This window comes from Cyprinodon variegatus, unplaced genomic scaffold, assembly GCF_000732505.1.
Source record: "Cyprinodon variegatus isolate N-32 unplaced genomic scaffold, C_variegatus-1.0 Scaffold188, whole genome shotgun sequence".
NCBI lineage: Eukaryota > Metazoa > Chordata > Actinopteri > Cyprinodontiformes > Cyprinodontidae > Cyprinodon > Cyprinodon variegatus.
In genome coordinates, this window is record NW_015150641.1 from 110,792 (window position 1) to 131,609 (window position 20,818).

Sequence of the window (20,818 nt, forward strand, 5' to 3'; positions counted from 1 at the left end):
ACTTTTCAAAATGACATACTAAACTGTGAGTAGTACCCCCTTGCATAATTTGTACAGTTAATTTATGGTTATATGATTTGGCAAAAAGTCAAGTTATGGAGCAGGAACGGTTAACAATAATCATAGGTTAAAATCATTGCAATTCATTTTAATGCAGAATTAATGTGGTTATAAAGCTTAAGTAAGCATATGTCCATGAGAATTACAAAACTGCTAAATTACCGCCCCGGTAATTCCATATAAGGCTACAAATTCCAGCACTTGTTAGACAGCGTCCATTCAAAAAAAGGCATTGAAGATGAAGAAGAGATATTTTACCAGTTTGGAGATCAAAGTTCTACTGACTGAAAGCTGAGCACAAGCCAAGAAGTGAGTAATAAATCACAAGAACTGTAAATGCCATCACCTATACAAGTCTAAGGTTTAAAAAAGACCAACTGGAATTACTGCCAACTCCACACACTGATCATAGGGTGTGTAGGAGCCTTTTATAAGCTTCGGTGTATAGGTTTTTGGGCAAAAGGTGGCGGTACTGTGTGCTTGTGTTCAAATCTGTATAGGTAGGAACCTTCTGCTGGGTGACAGGTGTTGCTCCTAGGCAAGTGAACACAGTTTTTTGACCGTTCTAATTTGTATGTTTAGCTCATTAGAATCCTTACACATTGGAGTTTGAACCATTAAACTGATCACATTGTTTTTATTATATGTATTCAGTATCAAAGAAACAGGCTAAAAGTATGGATATCGCATTATTGGACGCAGGTGAAGCCAGCGACAACACGCGTCAATCAGGTGTTTACACAAGAAGCATTTAGGCATAGGATAGGATTTTACAATATGGATAGATTTAACAGATAAAATAAATACAAAATGCCCAAATGAAAACATTCTGTTTTAAGGCAGCAGATGTTTGAGGGGAAAAACTAGCAGCAGTAATAAAGAGTGAAGACATAAACATGCTTCTTAGACAACAAGGCAGCCTGAGTGAAGAACATTCAATACTGAGATTCTATACCTATGAAGCAAGAAAGAACAACAGGAAAGAAAAGGAATCTGAAAAAAGGCATGTCATGAATCAGCCATGTATAACCTTATCCTGACTTGTTTCCACCATTTATTTCTTACTCTGCAAAGTTGAGCATTATTCTCGTTCTCCTTACTTTGTTGCAACTAATTCTTTATACTTCAAAAACCCTTCTTCTTCTTCTCTTAAGTGTACTTTTTTTTTACCATTTCTTTGTCTTTTCATTGTTGTCACGTCTCTGAGGTTGTCCGGATCAACCGGGGTCCAACTCGGAAATAATTACTGCCAGTCAGCGTAACGGTGGGAGACAGGAGGAAGGAACATGAAAAACTAAGCGCCTTAAAACCCTGAAGACCTGTCAATCTCCCAGAAAAAGACAAGAGAAAGCATAGAGGCGGGAATGAGACTGACAAGAAGGAGAAGGGGGGTGTTGAGCTGTAAATTAGTACTGGATTCCTGTAAAACAACCTTGACTCTATCAAGGTAAAAACATCTCAAGAGAAAGAGAAGCTTGCACGAGTTAATTTCACAAGCCAAAACATTGCTGTTAATAGACAATGACTCCACACTTAATAGACATGGGCTTTAATATTAAGAAGTGGTGGATTGCGACTCCCCTCATCTATTACAATCTACATCTAATCCACAATGCTGGACTCCCTCTCCTAAAGCGGCCATAAAAATGAAGGCAAATCTCTTATTCTGCACTCTCTAATGGACTTAGTTAGTTTAACCTTGTGGCTCAGGATACCACAGAGAATTTAAGATCAGCCAAAGATAATTAAATGTCCACAAAGTCAAACTAATGTCTCTTTAAGTGTCTTCATACAATGAGCCTAAGAAAAGGGGATTGCTGTTTATTTAGGCACTTTTCAATCTCGTTAGATCTTTGTGATTTCAATCAGAATGAGGGGTTATCTCTCATCTTTCCTCGTCCACAATAATATGCATAGGATGAGCCTGGCCAACTGCCAAATCCCAGCAGTCCTATTTGTCACTATCTGGTGTTGTATTATCTCTCAGTACCCCTGTGAGTGACTTTTATCACCTCCACCCAGAGGAGGGGCGGAAAACAGGGGATGACAGAGCGGGAATTGTGTGAGTCAAAATGTAATAAATTCATAAAAAGACAGAAAATACAATAAAGGAAGACAATTTTTATAAACAATTTTTTTTGCATTATAGTGACCCATAGACGCATCTATCACTAATACATCCGTAAGTTGAATACCTTAATAACTCCAAATGTCCATTTTTAAATATCTATATTTCAACATCACCCTAACTCTTAACATACCCTTAAAAGCTGCAAATCATTTGTATATGATAGATAGATAGATAGATAGATGGATGGATGGATGGATGTACTTTATTTATTCCAAGCTGGGAAATTGCAGTGTAGCAGCAGCTTTACACATAGTGACAGTCACAACACAATAAGATAAGAAATTTTCCCCAGGATTACATTTATTCTTTTTACTGAAATATATTGCCAATGTTGTTTGCCCAAGAAAAAGTGTAATATCGTCCTTTTTTTAACAAAATAAAAAGACAAAAATAAAAGAGTATTTTGTGAAAGATTATCCAAAAAGGTCCACAATGTCAGAAATTACTGTTAAAAAATCCCTTATTTTAACAGACTATACAGAACAGTGAAGAACAGCCCCTCAAAAAACCCTAAGATGGTCATTTAATTGTGACTGCAGGATTGAAAACAGACTAAAAACCCTTAACATTAACAATACCAAGTACAATGCTAAATTGCCAGTAATTTTTATAAGTGGTGGTGTCAGGGTAGGGTGAATGAATCAACAAATGGCAACAGAAGCATACATCCAAAAGCAAAAAACTGGAAACAAAAAAAAAAAAACAGGACACACCACAGAGAAACACATGTGAGGAGTAGGTAATAAAGAGAAAATGGCACTGATGAACTACAGAGGAAGATTATATATGGGAGAAGGAACCAATAGTGGAGTAATCGGTTAATTGGGAGCAGGTGTGGATAGAAGCAACTAGAAAGGAGCGAAGGGGAAAGGATAAGGGAACCAGTGGACAACAAAGAGCAACCAGGGAAAATGGGACTTAACTTAAACTAGAAAAGAACTAACTAAAACTAGACCAAGGAATAAATCGCAAAAATGATATAAATCTTGACAAAACAGAGTAACATCAAATAAAGCATAGCTGAGAGCCCATAAAGGAAAACTTACACAGAACCAAAATAGTGATAGATCATGGCAAGTGGCTTATTAAAGCGTTCCCCGTTAAGTTTTACATCAAATTTAACTTTAAAAAAAGTCTCTCCAAAGAGTAAATTTTACATCCTTTAAGATTTAATTTGTCTGCAGCCTTAACGCATTGCTTATATCGATTTTTTCTTCTGGAAAAATAATGGTGTCCATAAAAAAGAGCTTGTTAACACATTTGACCTTTAATAGTTTTATAATTTCATCCTGCAGTTTTTATTAAAATCTCTGCAACACGGAAAACAGAGCATTTACCTAGATTGATAACATAGTCCGTATTGTAAAACAAGAAGTTGGATTTCAATCTGGCGGTGGCATAAAAACACTTTTCAAAGCTGTATAGCTTTTGAGTTAATTTACATTGACATCATCTTGAAATCTATCACACTGGATTATCATCCCCTAGATTTCTTAAGAGATAGTTAATATCCATAAACCATCTTGTTATTATAAACAACAGGTCATTTTAATAACATTGATCTACAGTGATGAAGATCAAGAGGTGTCCTTCATGTTTCAGACGTGCCCTTCTCTAACAAACCTCAATCAATGTCTTAATGACCTCTTTAGGGTATCATTAAGTTCAGTAGAGGAGTGGTTCATTTGATTAAGAAGTGTTGAACCTGAAACAAAGTGGGACATTGGCTCTTGGAGGATAACAAAGAACCTAATTATCCACCTTATGATTTGTTTTTTATTAAATCTGCATTTATCTGTGGGTATAGAGTCTCTTGCTTTAGAAATGGGTCTTTTGGAATAATGAAATAAGGATTTAAGTCTGTAAATTTAAATATTTTTTCTACCGTACTAAATAATCTTTAATTCGCATTTTATTTGTCTTAAAAATAGGAACGGGACAGTTTCTATTTTCAAAGCATTTTAAGGATTTAAACATTTATTCCTCTGAACTATTAAAATGCTGCATAATATTGTTCCTTAAATCTCTTTAGATTGAAATTTTCTACATCTTGTGTCGATCATATTGATTTATTTAACCTCTCCTTCATTTGTCTCTACGTAATTTCAGTCATAGGCCACTACATTTATTAAGCTAACAGGACAAACAAGCTTGGCCAGATCTACTTCTGGTATTGAAAAACACCGACATGTACGCTGTGCTAAATAAAGGTATGTCCTCCCTTTCTTATTGAAGTAATGTTTTTTGAACAACAGCTGCTGAGTTTCAAGTGTTTTTTTTAATCTTCTCCTATCTTCTATCTTATTTTTTTTTTACACGGACAGTGGGCAAACTACTAGACTTCCTTAACAGATCATGCCCTTGAAAAAGGCAATTCTATCAGATTTTTAGACTAAATTTTGAAATTCTTGATTTCATAATCAACCTAAAAATGAGTATCTTATCATGCCCCTGTTACACCTTGACGATTTAGACCAGCGTATGCCTGACGTGCGGAAAAATCTGGCAAAAACGCAGGCATATTTGGATAAGTTATGGGTCAGTTTTGTAAAAGTTATGAGCACACTGAAACATGCTTGTATACATCGACATGCATACGTACTTTGAGAAATTTTGAGAATCATAGAGTATGCTCATACATTGGGTAAGTTATCTGATCATTGACATACTTTAAGTGTAAGTTACTCATATGTCGTGGTGTCTAGCTTACCCAAAACCTATGAGTAACATGTGCATAACTTATGTGTAACTTTTAAAGAACTTATCTCAAACGCATATAGACAAATTTGAGGTGTTCCAGACGACTGCGGAACATGTTTCTAGGTTACAGCTACTGTATAATGGTGTATTGGCAGCGTTTTGGTAAAAAAGGGGCTTCACAGGAGGAAACTGTCAGTTCTCCTACAGACTTCATCCCCATCATAGGGTGAGCGTGAAAGTGATGGATCATCCCTGCGTTCAACAGCTACGACCAACAAATCTTGTAGCAGATATGACTTTGAATCTGCTGCTTTTTTTCTGGTGGGAGGTAAACAGCTGCTAGGTTAATGCTGCAGACAAATTAATCTTTTTATGCAGGTTGGGCGCCTCCGGGCACATCGCTGCCCCCTCAGGACTCTGGCTTGTGACATTTCATGGGCATTACGCTGCCACGCATTATGGGTAAGGCTGTCGTTGGATATAAGTTCTTGACTCGTTACGAATACGCTATGTATATGCCAAAAATTGAAAAAAAAAAAAACACATTAAAATATCAGTGTATGCCAGCATTTTTGGACATTCTGGGATGTCGGGCATATACTGACTAAATCAGCAAGATTTGACAGAGCCCTTACAGATAACAATTTTCACAAATGTTTGTGTTAGATAATTTATTTCAGAAGGAATAGAATAGGTTGTTGCTTTTAAGTTTTGAACAAAACCTTTTAATTATGTTAAACATTTATGATTATAAATTTTGTGTAAGTAATTTAAAAATCTACAGTTTTAATTAAAGGTTATTACACTGAGGATATCGTAGCGTACGACTACTTTTAGGACAACTAAAATTTAATTTCCCCTCTTATAAAATTGCATAGGATCCTTGGCAGTTGAAAGATGTGCCAAAAATCAAAGGTGAGGTATAGCAGAAAGGTTTATATGAAAGTATAGAGGGTAGGTCACAACAAGTCAGCTCAGTGGAGTGTAACCTAATATCACCTCTTCTTGACTGCACAACCTATCTGCTGTGTAGAGACGATAGCTAAATCTCAGAGGTATTCCCTTTTGAAAAGGTAATTAAGATGTTAGGTACGGCACCCTGGAAGGTCGTTCCGAGCCAAATCCCACAGTAGATTAACACGGCTTCTTCCAACATTACTCATTTGACTCAAAAGATTGTCTAAAGCTGTCTGTTTTTTGCCGTGTAAGCTGTTTTGCAGAGGCACAATTTTCTTTCCTTCTTCTATAAGTTTGGCATCAACCTCGAAGTTCACATAATCTTCACCTACTTGCATGGAGGGTAAGACAGTTTATCCAACTTATTTGGGGTGACAGAGAGATGATACTATGGTATATTTCAGCTGCATGCAGCTCTCAGTTTGTATTCAACCTAGTAAAAAATATATATATTTGCAGTCCAAGTAAAATGTTTACAGTAACCCTCTGTCACCCTGTAATCTTCTAGGCTGTGAAATATCATCATGAATTAATGCGATGCCTATGTAACAAATGACACTTGGTGTCCAAACAACCACTTTAAACACACTAATGTTTCTGTAAGGTGCTGGTAAAGTAAAAAGACTTTTTAAAGCTGCCCCTTAAGAAGAATCTAGATTGAGTCGAGAGGAAAAACTTGAAATTACTATTTAAATCAGGAAGAGGACTGGAACATGCTTTGATTAGACTCAACAACCTTCCATTATGCACAACGCTCTATTATCTACTGTGACAGGAAACATTCACTGAGGCTGGGGCTGACAGCTACCTTTCACTAACTATCAGTGTCACGGCAGCAAGCAAATAGTGAATTGATATTAAACAACCTCGGATTCAGCTCTTATCCTGGCACAGGATGGAAAAGCGGCAGCTAAATTCCCTCATACTGCTATGAATGAAGGTCAGCACTGCAATACATACATTACTGTGAGTCACACGCTCCTTCATACATCTGTCTGAGGAGTTTCTATCAGCCTTCGCTCAGGCTAGTGAACCTGAACAAAGCTGTGGAGAGGCAGGGATGTGGATGGAGGGCAAATTCTGGAATCAAATAACAGTGGAGCTAAGCCCCAGGATCCACAGAGTTGACCAGCACACAGGTGGGGATGGCATTTCTTTTATCATTTTGTAAGTTGGGCACTACCAGGGGAGAATATAACCCTGTTGGTATTATAAATGTCAGTTTCCTGTCTGCAGACTGGGGGGAACAATCACCCTGGAAGACATTCCCAAAAGTCAGACAAAACTATTGATGTGACATAAAATGGACTACGGCAGAAAACAAGGCGTGCAGCTACTCATCCCCACCTGTGGTCAGAGGTGTCAAGTAATGAAATACAAATACATTGTTACTGTACTTAAGTACACTTTTTATGGTATCTATACTTTACTACATTACTTATTTTTCTTCCTACTTCTGACTTCTACTCATTACATTTTCACACAAGTATCTGTACTTCTTATTCCTTAAATTTTTAAAACAAACGTTACTTGTTACTCTTACGCTTCAGTTTAATGTTTATAAATATTCATTTCATGTCATGTGCGCCATCCAATGCAGATCATTGGCACCATCCGCATCTAGTAAAAACTAGTGTCATTGGATGAGTCATATAACGCAAACACATCAGAAGCAAGCAGGTGTTCTGTCTCTGCCATGCTACAATGTGGGATTCAGAAAAATATATCGAAATGTCTGAAAGCTCGGACACAGGCGAGAGCGTATCCGGAGATGGAGACCAACTAGACCTCCCTCATCCTTGGCTCTATCCCAAAGACATTTTCGAAATAGTCGAAAAATTGAGCTTTCAATTCATATAGTTGCATCTGGCTGTTTTTTTTTAAAGGTTATCTTATACTTTTATACTTTAAGTAGTTTTTGGAGAACATACTTTTTCACTTTTACTTGAGCAAAGAGGTCAAGTTGATACTTCAACTTTTACCAGAGCGTTTTTTAAACTGTAGTATCTATACTTCTACCTAAGTAGCAAATGTGTGTAATTTTGACACCACTGTCTGTGGTCAAATAAATTCCTATTTAAAATAAAAAACATTTTTTTTTCATAAAAAAAGGAAAGACTGGGAAGACTATGGAGGTGGGATCTGAAAACACTAGATGAAGAGAATGCAGATTTGAGCCCTTAAAGAAAGGCTGATTTAGAAAATGGATTTAAAATAAGCAAGAAAAAAGAAACAGATGAAAAGATGAACAACAGTTAGATGAAGAAAGGGTTAACAATGATTTAAAAATAATAATAAAGGGAAAACAATGATTTAAAGACATCAAATGCTGAATTTGTTGTCCTCTCCCCTTCACAGCCAAGCCCTCATATGATGACACAGGAGGATAGATTGGATCTCATTGCCTATCAATAACCCAGACTGAATGTCAAAAAGGGGAGTGAAGGAAGGACAGAGGGAAGGATATGAATCTGAGTAATAGGATATGAGATAAGTCAGATCAAATCAGGAAAGGACATAATCAATGTTTTTATCTGAATTAATAGTCATTACCCAGTTTTAATGGCTTTTTTTTACGCAGACCTAATGTGCCTGACAAATGTTTCTGTACTCTTAGTATCTTCAATCAGTTACTGTAAAGCACACTGTTCTGCTAAGAAAAGCAGTGTTAGCTACACCTTCCTTGGGGATGATAAAGCTGAGTTTCTTTATATGAAGAAGCAGAAAAGAAAAGATTTTTATCACGATGTCACCACATTTTTTGGATGTGTCCAACTTGTGAGGTAAAGGTATAGTAGCATCAACTCAGGTTCAACATTTGTAAATTGTTATGATGCAGACTTTTACACCCCTACACCATGTGCGCTAGGTAATTTTGATGCCGACACTGTGTTCACATTCACACACAGTTAAGCAACACAAATTCAATTAGACAGCTAATGCATAATGAATGTTGAAGTCAATGTGAGGTTATAAAAAAAATTGCATGAACAATTTTCTAATGAAATAAAATGCTGTCGCTTCAAAGGCATATTACATATAGGCATTTTCATCTGTTAAATAAGACCTGCACTAATAAAATAACAGCACTATTAGCATGGAAGTAATTGCAGGATGATTCTGTTCGCATACAAATTTTAGAGGATTATAATTCAGATCGCATAGAAATCATCATAAAACTTTATCCAAATCAGTCTGGTTGTCACATCCGGATGAATTAAACTAAATGGAGCACAGCATGAAAAATGGGAGAATTACATATGAAAGGTCAAGTAGGCAGGACATAACTTCATATACATGTAAAGCAGGAGCACATTGTCCATTTAAGCAGATAAAGCAGCAGAGATCAAATGAGATACAAACCTACTACTGCCACTTTAACATTTGCTTTGTGTTTTCCTGAAGAAGTTACAACATTCTGTGAAAACAACCTACCCCAGTGGTTAAAATAAAAAAAGAAGAAAAAATATAATTGCGAAAAAAAATGCATCAGTTTTACGAAAATAATTTTGACAGAAAAAAACGTTTTCAAACTGTGGTTTTAATACTTTAGTTTATATATATTTTTGGAACTTAAGATATATAGGCTGTTTAAGGTTTTAGCATATTCTTTCCTGCTAAGAAGAACGATCCAGAGTATACTTTTCACTTCTCAGCAGACCCAGTTGATTAGTTTATTGTTACACCACACACCAAAATCTTGTTTGTGCAACAAATCAATGCAGTGGTTCCCAAATTTGGGGTTGCACGACCTAGGGGGGGCTCAGTGTAATTGCAGGAAGTTGTAAACCTGGCCTGCAGTCTGAGTTCTTATGTCATCTATGCTTTAACAAACACACATGAATTCATCATGCAGTGTGTAGTAGGGGTGTGGGAAAAAATCGATTAGGCTATATATTGCTATTTTCAGCCACTCGATATAATATCAAACTTTCAGCTCATAATATATATTTTTTAAGCCTTTTAACCTGGAAATATGGGGGATGATGGGCTAGTTCTGCACTGCCACTCTGGTAGATGGCGCTGTGGAGCCCTTTTGCTGTGCAGTACAGCACCGTTTGTGTAGTAGAGGCAGTCACATTGGCGGACACGGACCGACTCAAACCCCACTTTCACTTGCTTTTTTATCTCTACATTTAATTTTGATATTAGCTAGGTAGAGTATTGCAATACATGGTGATATTGCAAATTTGTGATATTTTACCAAAGTATTGTGATGCGTATTGTTTTGCAACACCCTTGCCAATACTTACCCCTAATACTTAACTGCTGCTATCTCATCTGTTTTGTCAGAATGCTCAATTTCTTTGTACTTTGAAAGAGGAACAGCAAGAGCATATAACTGTAAATTGTTGTGGGCTCTCATGGGATCTGTTGTTATTTCACCTGTAGCAGTTATTGGCTAAAGCCAAAATTTGGTAGGTGGGCACTAGGTGTGACTTCACCCAATCAGATGGGAAAGTTCTGCTGTACATCCCTCCTTTTCCCTGAACAAATTCCATCAGAGCAGTCCAAGATTAACACAGTGTAGAACTTAATCTGTGCGCTACACATTATTAAGATGGCTTGCAGATTAGGGGGATTTAGTAGAGCTGAATAAATTCTTGTAAACCAAACGAGAGTCCAGCAGAAAAAGTCAAGGAACTATTGTTCTGTGCAAACACATTCTTACATGAAGATATATTAAATTATAATTATTGCTGATTTGCTTGCAGACGCAGATTTTTTCTTTTAAAAGTTTTAACAGGGAAATGTTAAATATTATGTTCTTTTGAGTTGAATAAAAGTCCATTCAGCTGTCAAATAGTAATAAGGTACTCAGCTCTTGAATGTTACAACATGCTTTAATCAAAATGTCACAATTGCTTTCATATTTTTTCTTTCTTTGCTACTCAGAATGTTCCTGTCCGAAATATAAACTAGTCTGGCATTTTAGAGCTGTTTTACAATGCTGCTCTGCTAAAGGGCAGCACAGGAAACCTGATAGGATCATTTAGGGTTTGGAAAAGAACGTTAATAATTCTAAAGCAGTCACAGTTTGTCCTAAAACAGAACAGAGCCATCCTTCCATTTCAAATGTAGTTTAAGCCGACCATACGGAAAAGAACATATGGTCTACTACTGAGCTTTAAGAAGTTATGCACAGTGAAACAGGCTTTAATATTAACATTTTAAGAGAAAAAAAGAGGAAGATTAAAGTAAAACCTAATTCCAGCAGTTTTCAGATTATGCTTTCACGGCTCATACATATAAGTATTCAAATAACCTAAACATTTCCACATTTTGTCACATTAAAACCAAAAGCTTCAGTGTATTTTACCAGCATTTAATTTAATCAGCACAAAACCGTGCACAATTTTGAAGATAATCAAAAATCTATTTTTTAAGATATGAATTTGAAAATGGTGTTATGCATTTTTATTGTACCCTATTTAACTAATATTTGTAAAAAAAAATTAAAAAAATGCACGTCCTTAACTTTCCACATCGCAATGACACTTTGGTGTGAATCACTACCTATGCAAAGCACTTCTATGCACCTTCAGTGATACAGTTAGAGAAACGATATAGCAGAGCTCAAACCATTTTTTCCTGTTATTTGTAAATCCACGCACATCTACATATGTCAACAGATCAATGGATATAACAGTAAACAATACCTGCATTTCATAGTTGCATCTAGTCTATAAATCAATGAGCTGAACTCTTGGTGTAGCACGATGAGAGAAAATGATGAGGAAGGGTTTAGTGGTCAATAAATTATTGAGTGCCCCTAAACCACCGGAGTCATGCGAGTACTCAACTGTGTAACTTAATCTCTCTCTGTGCTCAAAGACCTTTGTGGTAAATTAGAGAAGAAGGTGTGTACTGTTACAAAAGTAAACAACTACAACAATTTGTGGCAAACTTATGTGTATTATCTCTATTATTATCAAGCTCTGAGCTATTTGCAGACTGTAAACCATTGTATGAGATTATTTACACTTCTCTTTCCATAATCTGTCCCCAGTCATACAGTAAGTATAGAACCAGAATAAAAAAAATAATAAGTGTGGAAATGGGCTTACAGAATGGTTGCAATACTACATTGGGAAAGAGATAAAAGTTGATGCTCTGGAAAAGCAAAGAAGTAAACAAAGAGAAAAAAGCTCATTGCAGCGAGCAGGTAAATGGGTCATCTGCAAGGGAGATACATAAAAACACAACATAAAACATAAACATGGCGGACAGGGAATTAGTTTGTGAAATTATTCTCAGCCTGAACGATTTAAAACGGCAGCTCAGCGGCAGCATTGGTGGTTGGTGCTACTTCTGTCAGCCAAATAAAATGTAACAGAGCTTTGAAGGCTGCAGTAGTACCATCTGATGTTATCAAGGGAGCCCTGTCTCATTTTTCCTTGAGGGGAATAAAAGGCAGAGAGAATAGGAACCAAAAAGCAGCGACGAAGGATGAATATGCAAAAAACTTGTGGGGGATGGGGGGAGGGGGTCTGCACAGACAGGCTCAGGCATTGCTGCTGAGACAGGTGAGAGGGAGAACATCAGCAGTGCCAGTGGCATAAACAATCAATGTATGAAATTACTCGGCTCTATTTCCCCTCCTCTTATCATCTCAGCAAGCAATGCAATTAAAATAGAAGATTTAACAGGCTCAGCTCTTCTCTAAATGGAGACATTAGGCAAATTCAACCTTTACACTGTACTTAGCTGTAAATTATTGAGCAAGTCACAGTTATTAGAAAAGAAAAAACTCTTCTTTATATATTTTTAGCTTTTGGTTTTTGTTTTTTCGACTGGACACTTTCATTTTTTTTTTTCCTGGATGAGCAAATCAGATTTCAGTCTTGATGAGAAATTATAACCAGAGAAAAGATCTATCTTGTTTTAAGACCTGTCTCTGATCCCTATCTAAACTCCTGACTCACACAGTTTTATTTTCTGACACTACAAATCCATCTGGGTCTGATTTAACGTTTCATCTTTCATTTGTTTCCTGGATTTCTCCCAGCAACTCCCTATAATTTCCATGCCCATTAATCTTTATTATATTGTTTACAAAGAATAAACTTCAGTTATAGAAAGTTATAGATTCATAAATCACATTTCCTTGTCTCTTGTCTCATTACCCAGGTTATCAAAGTGTTTTAGTCAAACGGCCTGAATAAAAACATACAAACTTTTGATTTTGGACTGAATTGAACGTAGTTTAGGTAAGTCTTGTTCACAGAACAAAGGCTAAAAACAAAGTTGATGCATTATGGGGCATCTGCAATGATGATTTCAAGCACAGATAGCTTTTTAAATTAGGTAAAATCACTGGAGCACAACTAAGTGTCTCACTGCAGCTATAAATATTCTAGAACAGTATAACATTGTGAATTTTCTTTTAGTTGCCTTAGAGGACATACAGAGAAATAACCGCTTCTGAGTGATGCAACAAAAGGCTTTTTGATGAACATTAAGTTAACCTAAGAAAGGAGAGTGGAGATAAAACATTTATCACTTCATCACATATCAGGATAATTAAATAAATGTATATTCAAGACAAGGAGGGTCTGGTTGACATAAAATACAGACAAATTTATTCATTCAACTTCTTCAGTGATGTAGGTTTTGTCATGTTGCTTCGTTACTGTTAAAGTTTAACACGTGTAAGGTAGGCATCAAATTCAAAAAGGAATTACATTCAAGAAAAGTGATATTTACACCTAAATGGTAATAAAAGATATATTCTTTGTTTGTGTTGCAGATATAGATTTCCTGTTGAATTAAATATAAACTAGGTTAGAGCTTTGGTGATACCAGTTGTTGGGTCAACATTTCCAAACAAAATGGATTATTTTTCAACTTTTGCTTAAAAAGGCATATTTTTCCCTTAATAACAGTTTTTTATGCTTTATACCAATATTCCTGCATTTGAAGAAGAATTCAACATTACTGTCATTACATTGTCACAAGAATAAAGCAACGAATTTCACCTCTGAATTAAACACATCCCATTGGGGAGCAGTAGGCTGCCATTGTGCGGTGCCCGGGGAGTAGTGTGGGGGTTAAGGGTCTTGCACAGGGACCCAGAGTGGCAATCCGTGGGAGTGGGGCTTGAACTCAGAACCTCTGGGATCTAAGTGCAATGCCCTATAACCACTCAGCCATCAGTCCCTCCAATTTGTCACAATGGTTGCATTCTTCTTTGTCTTTCAGTAACTGGTACTTTCTATCATAACTGCCTTTCTTGCAATAGAACTATTAGGTGGGGTGTTCTTAAATAATAACATATGTCCTTTAAAAGCTCCTCAGTTTTAGATTCAACAAAGCTGGGATCCACTATGCAGCAGCTGTCTTCTGTGGACACTGTCTTATACAATCTCTTTATTTGTGGCTTTTATTTCTGTATTCACTCTCAACAGTCCAACCTGTCTCTGTAAATCTTCCAGCATGCACCCAACTGTGTTGATTGGGGGTCTGCCTCTCTGAGCTTAATAGCCGTGTTATCACTGCCCCTCCTGCACCGCCGCCGAGTCCTGTCCTTTCAGTCAGACCGACATGCCAATTACAGCTTCACAGCAAAGACACACACACAGCTGTTGATCCTTTACCGGTTTTCCTGAGGCTACACCATCAGGTAACAAAGTAGATAGCAACTGGAACAAAGTGGGCAGTTAAGGATGAAACAGGAAAAAGAACCAAAGCTTTTTGTAGCCATTATTCAGACATTCAGAAAAGAACAGACACAGGCAGAAGGAAAGTCCCAGCTGGAGGTTCTTGTCCCGGCCAAATGATCCCTGGAAAACCTTCGATTTCCTTACCTTTTAATCCTACAAACACACACAGACACACATTCTCATACGCCCAAACATCTCTTTAATTTCCTATTTATTCTCTAAGCTTATCTTTACCTTCCAGACACTGTGTCAAAGTTTTAAAATATGCTTATTTTCATATCTGTTATTTTATTTCCAGGAGGAAAATGGTATGACTGTCATAGTTATGAAGCAAATACGGTTTTGAATTAAATAGATAAATAAAACGAACCAGTGCTCTTAACCTGTAATTATATGGTTTTATTTTCCTGGTAGTCAAGAAGACAACTTGTTTCTGTTCACTATGCCTCTAATCCCTGTCAGGAAATCTAACTATCCACTTCACTAAGCAATCTTATCAGAGTTAAATAAGGAAATTTGCTTACAGTGGTCTATAAACATATTACAGCTAATAAAATCAACAGTAATACAGATGTGAAATATACCACCCAGTGGGTACAAAGTAATGTATGGTTGGAAAAAAGATTGAATAAGCGGCTAGAAGCAAAAACAACACCAAATGACATGTATGGTTTAAAAACAAACATATTCAAAGAGTTGGAAACAATCTGCCTTCATGACTGCTTTGCTTATGCATTCCAGCAGTAGACACAGTTGCATAGCAATGTGAACTATTTCTATTTCAAATACTAGAGTAACACTTCCACGCATTTTCATAAAGTAGATATCTCTCCAATCACATCTCCAATCCAACAAACTGCACCATTCCTGTAACTCTCCTTCTGTTGACATGCAAGCAGTCCCAGATGTTATGCTGACAGCTGGGTGAATTACTGACTGCTCTGGTCCTCTCTCATGGAGCCAGCGGTTCAATCAGCCTATTTATAAAATCATGATAGTGTGTGTATACTTTGGTATTAATGATACTGGCAATGGTTTATGAGTCTGTGTTTCATTTATTCTGTCCCAATGTTCCAGTGTCAAACCAGCTCTAGTTCCCATTATCTTCCACTCCACTGAATCATCCCCTTATTATCACCAGGCTGCTCAGACGTCACACACAATCAAACACACACGCCACACACACAAAACAAACCCTAATTATCCCACAGATATGTCATTTTAACAAAAAGGTTATTAATAGCACATGGGTGAACAAGCCTCTTTAACTCATCTTTTCTTTCTGTTTGACAGACAGATACATAATCCCTTGTCTATGCTACTATAACCATATATATTAATCTACTGCATAATTGCGGAACATTTTAGCTTGGATGTGAAAAGATTGGAGACTTTTACTATTTAGCCCTTAATTATTTCACTTTCTAATAAGTACGTAAACCACCAGGACATCAGACTGGAAGGACATTTCTTTTCAGACTAAATGTGGGACCAATATAGATTAAAAATGTTCAAGAAGAGCAGTTTTCTCTCTTCCTCTTGATTTTGAAAGTAAATTCTGTCCATAAAACATGCTGTTTTTTTTTTTTTGGCATCAACATCTGTCTGTCTGACTTCCTTCCTTCCTTCCTTCCTTCCTTCCTTCCTTCCTTCCTTCCTTCCTTCCTTCCTTCCTTCCTTCCTTCCTTCCTTCCTTCCTTCCTTCCTTCCTTCCTTCCTTCCTTCCTTCCTTCCTTCCTTCCTTCCTTCTATTTAAAAGCAAATGTAAATGTATGGAAGCAAGTTCAAAAAGCTTAAGCTATATCTGCAAATATATGAGTGATTGCCGTTGCCAACACGCAGAGCCTGTAGTGCTCCAGTGACCTGTTATGTAGGGCGAGACCGAAGTGCTGGGATGACAGCTTAGTGCCCGCCCCGACTAACTCTGACTGACAGTTTGGTAACCTTGGCTGCCTCTGCAGACTTTGTCTCAAGACAATACTTGTGTCTTTGTTTCACTTAAACATCTGTCATTTCAGCTTTGATACCACTTTTGGTTTTTCTTAGCTTTTTTTTTTATTTTTTTTTTCAAATATAATAGAAACTTAATGAAAGGGTTATGTCAGCTGTAAGAAAATACATTTGTCGGAAGTTATTTCACCAATCAATTGCAAAGTTTCAAAGAGCAGGGGTCATATTCTGTAAAAATCTTTCTATATTGTAAGTGCATACAGAAAGTAAACACATTAGTGGATTTCAGTCCTAGCTTTGGTGACAGTAGTTCCCAAAGTGGGGATTGCAAATCAACAAGTGTGCATTTCTTAAAGGTATTTGCAAATATAAGTGAAAAGCAAAAGTGATAATGGTAAATGAAAAAAAAAGGCTTTCATAGATGCATAAACAGTAGATACTGGCTTCTAAATTTGTTTGTGTGTTTACTTTTCCCAAATTTATTTGACTTAAAATGTGTCCATGTAAAATATGTTCATACTAAGTTGGTTGTTGAGGGTCAAGCATCTTGTTCATTCTTACTTTAAAAGTGGGAGGCTGGTCTCCCCAGATCTACGCGCATAAAACAGAAACTGTCAGACATCTTGCAACTGTTGGGATCTGGAGGTCTGTCCACTTTCTCCACCAGAGGGCGTACGAGATCTCCTGGAGCAGGAGCTGATTGCACCACCTGTTGCTCGTCTGCTCATCAGGAGATCCGTATTTAAGGAGGCAGAGGACTTCTCTCCAGTGCCAGAGTGTTTGCCAGTTACGGTTAGCAAGCCTGAGCCAACCTGCCTGTCTGAACCTCTGACTCCCTGAAAGCCTGAACCTGACCTGATCTGTTTTCTCCTCTTTGCTTCCTAGATTGAGCCTGCCTGAAACCTGAAACCCTGAAGAGTTTCTCTGTCAAAAATCTGCCTGTCCGTTCTCTGAAGAACCCTGGAGAATTATTCCTGTCTAAAGATCTGCCCGCCCGCTCTCAGAAGAAACTGGAAGGATAAATCAAATCTGTTATCTGCCAACACTCAAACCAAGCTCTGCCTCCGCCTAGCCCTCAGCCTGCCGACAGCCTCTGGACCCTCAAGGTTCCCCCCCTCTGTTGCTCAGCTCAACTCTAGAACAGTTAACCCACTTGTGACCACTCCTGGATCTTATAACTCTGTGTGCATTTCTGAACCCACTCGTGACCAGACGAATTCCCTTCTGGATCTGTTCATTCATTGTGCCTAAACGTTTCAATAAATCTTTGAACTTTTCTCCTGCCTCTGAGTGTTCTGCATGTGGGTTAGGCACCTTCAGCCAAACATGACAGCAACAGTAACTTTTAGTCAAATTATATGTATATATTTTTATATGTCTGATTGTTTTATACTGTCTTGTAAATAATTCAGCACTATCGTAACTCTTATGTATAATGTTGATGTATGTTTGATGCCTTGTTTCCATTTTGCACTTTTCTGTTTCACATCTTGGCCAGGAGATCCTTGTAAAAGAGAGTTTTCTCCCAATTTAGCAAGTTAAACTGTTTAAAAAGACTCTAGAACTACTTTTGGGACTTTACTCTCTATTGTGCTGTCACGTTACAGTTGTGAAATGCCTTAGCACATATTTATAAAGTTAAAGGAAAAGGAAAGAAGGTCTTAAAATTGGCATAAAAAAAACTTAAATAAGTGCTCTTTATGAATCTATATAAATATAGATATATCTTAACCTTATTTAAGTTGATATAAATAAGAAACAGGAAAAGTGGTCACAGTTAATAGGAAGCTGGATATAGCTCAAGACAGCGTATCATGGAAAGATCATATTTCTGCAAAAGACTGCAGTGGATGCTCATCTGCCTTCAGGATCCAAAGCATAAAGTGAGAGCAATAGTTGCAAACACAGTGCAAATACATAAATGCACGGCAATATGAAATTAGACATGAAAACAAACAAAAATTTAGACACAAAACAATTGCAAAAGAAAAATCTTGCCAAAGAGGAATGCTGCAATCACATAAGATAGAGGGTAGGAAAGTCCAAACATGCTGAAACACATAAATTATGCCATTACACAGACACACAAAACCCATGGAAAGGAAAAATGCTGAAAGCAGCAAAAACTACTGAAAATTAAGAAAAGCTCCAAACCAGCATTGCATAACAACAGGGTTTTTGCCAGTAGCAGTCCACTACCCTAAAACCTGTCCCCATTGCTCTCATAAAAAATGAGTGCAGCGGCTCTTTAACTGACATCTGGGCTCCCTGCTTCCAGGGTTCTGTCCAGCTCTTTTCAGCAGGAAGGAAAAATGAGTAGACTTAATAAGCAAATAGTCCAATCTGATAGAAGATATGGGTGCAGAAGGGAACCCCCCCCCCAGATCCCCAGGGGGAGTCTTCACCGTAGCGAATCTTCAGCGCATATTGGACCAGACAATTGGCATTACTACGTATTACTGTCTATGGATCAGAGCCTTGGTTTCCTTCAAGTCTTTCTAAAACACTTTATCTATCAGAGCATCCAGCTTATGTCCTTAAAAAGGGTCTGTTCCCATATTAATCCTTCACTGCCAGCCCCTTGTGGAGCTGAACACTTCTGCTGTGTGCAGATAGTTAGCTTTTCTTAACATTTTTATTCAGCAGGTTTTGTGTTTGCATCACGTATATGTATTTACAACCAGTTGGCTATGCTCTATTTTCTGTGACCCCCCTTTGGTTGACTCCACCCTACTTTGAATGTTTAGCAATAATGGGTTTCCAATTGGTGCCTGCTTTATTGGGAATCTACGCAGAGGGCCATACAGGTCCAAGAGGTCCAATAAACTGATCGTGTGATGACTGTGTGATCAACCATATGTCAGTAGCAGCTCAATGGGGAGAAATGAAACAGGTTTGCAGAGGTGGCAGAGAGAATACAGTGATTTTGCCGTACATTATCAAAGCTCAAAAAAATCTCATCAGCCATTCCAAAATCCGTAGGGTCAAAGTGAGAGCTGTGAATTACACTGACTGAACAGACTGGTAGCAACTCAAGCCTCAACAAGTGATATTCATGCTTGAAGGGGGTCCTTTCTGATAGTTTAGGAATATCATTTTACAACCAATTAGTCATAAACTGTCCCGGATGACTGGGAAAGAAAAAGAAAAAACAACAGCTTTCCAAATGTCTTGCAGGCAAGTAAACTTAGTTGATCACACATAAAATGTGTTCAGATGCAGAAACACAAAACAGCTCATGCAATAGTCCATAATAATAGCAGAATGTTTCTCTGAAATAAATGAGGTTGCTTCAGGAGGAGCAGAGCTGAAACCATCAAAGAAAAAACAGTAAAAGTGGTTAAAGGACCCAGTAAAAATGCAGAAGTCAATCCAACTGGGATTCTGAAGACAACACTTAAAAAAAAAAACTTTTGTCACAGATATTCTCCACGCATTTTCAATTGATCTTAAGCAGAGAATAAAAAAGCTTAAATTCGATACACCAAATATTTCAATTTAGGCTATACCAGAAAAAGCTGGTTTAACAAAACAGTGACCAAGCTGAGGAGAATACAAATAGACATCAATGTTTTCTTTTCTTTTTTTTTGGGTAAACCAATTTTGAAAGCATGTATTTTTTTTTTCAATGTAGTAATTGTGCACTCTTGTGTGTATTTGTCATAAAATCCAAGAAAAATCTTTTTTCAGGGCTCTAACTAAATATGAGGATCTGGTACAAGATTGGTATCTGGATACGTTATGAATCTGCAGGATGTCAGTAGAGGGCAAATGTACCTATTGGCTAAAGAGCATGTCTTCTTTGCAGCATTTCAGGACATCCTCTGGGCTATGGCATTAATGTCAGTTCATATCTGTGGAAAATCCGATTACATTTACATGCTGAAGAAAACTGTGCATGTTATTTTTAGCTTCCAAGAAATGTCAGTATACTCTGAAGACCATATTTTTGCAGTCTGTATTTCCCATGGTGTAAAACAGTTTCTTTTTATGGTACCATCTGGTTCTTTAAAACAGCCATTAGTTCCCCTGAGATAAGTCAGCATGTGAGGGGAAAACAGGATAGTTTATGAAGGGAAAATATCACATGTTCAACAAGCATGCAAAAAAGTAGAGAATTGAAAGCAAAAAAAACAGATCTAAATGTTTTAGGTCAAAAATAAATAGAGTGCACGTTCAAAAGTGTATTTTACATTTAATATGACGCCTAGTTCTGGATGCTACATTTTCTACAGGACTTCATGTATATCACAGAACCCAGTCTATTCGATATAAATGGAATTATTTTCCCTTTTTGCTGCTTTCTACTATTAAATCAGCTAAACGTCACTAAAAGTCTATTATCTCGATTATCGTT

At 37.2% G+C, this 20,818-nt stretch overlaps 1 protein-coding gene across 2 annotated transcripts in view; it reads right to left on the reverse strand.

Annotated features, from left to right (window-relative positions):
- The window catches only part of samd10 (sterile alpha motif domain containing 10), a 77,189-nt gene that overhangs the window by 36,792 nt on the left and 19,579 nt on the right, over window positions 1-20,818 (reverse strand). The gene's annotated exons all lie outside the window — the stretch shown is intronic.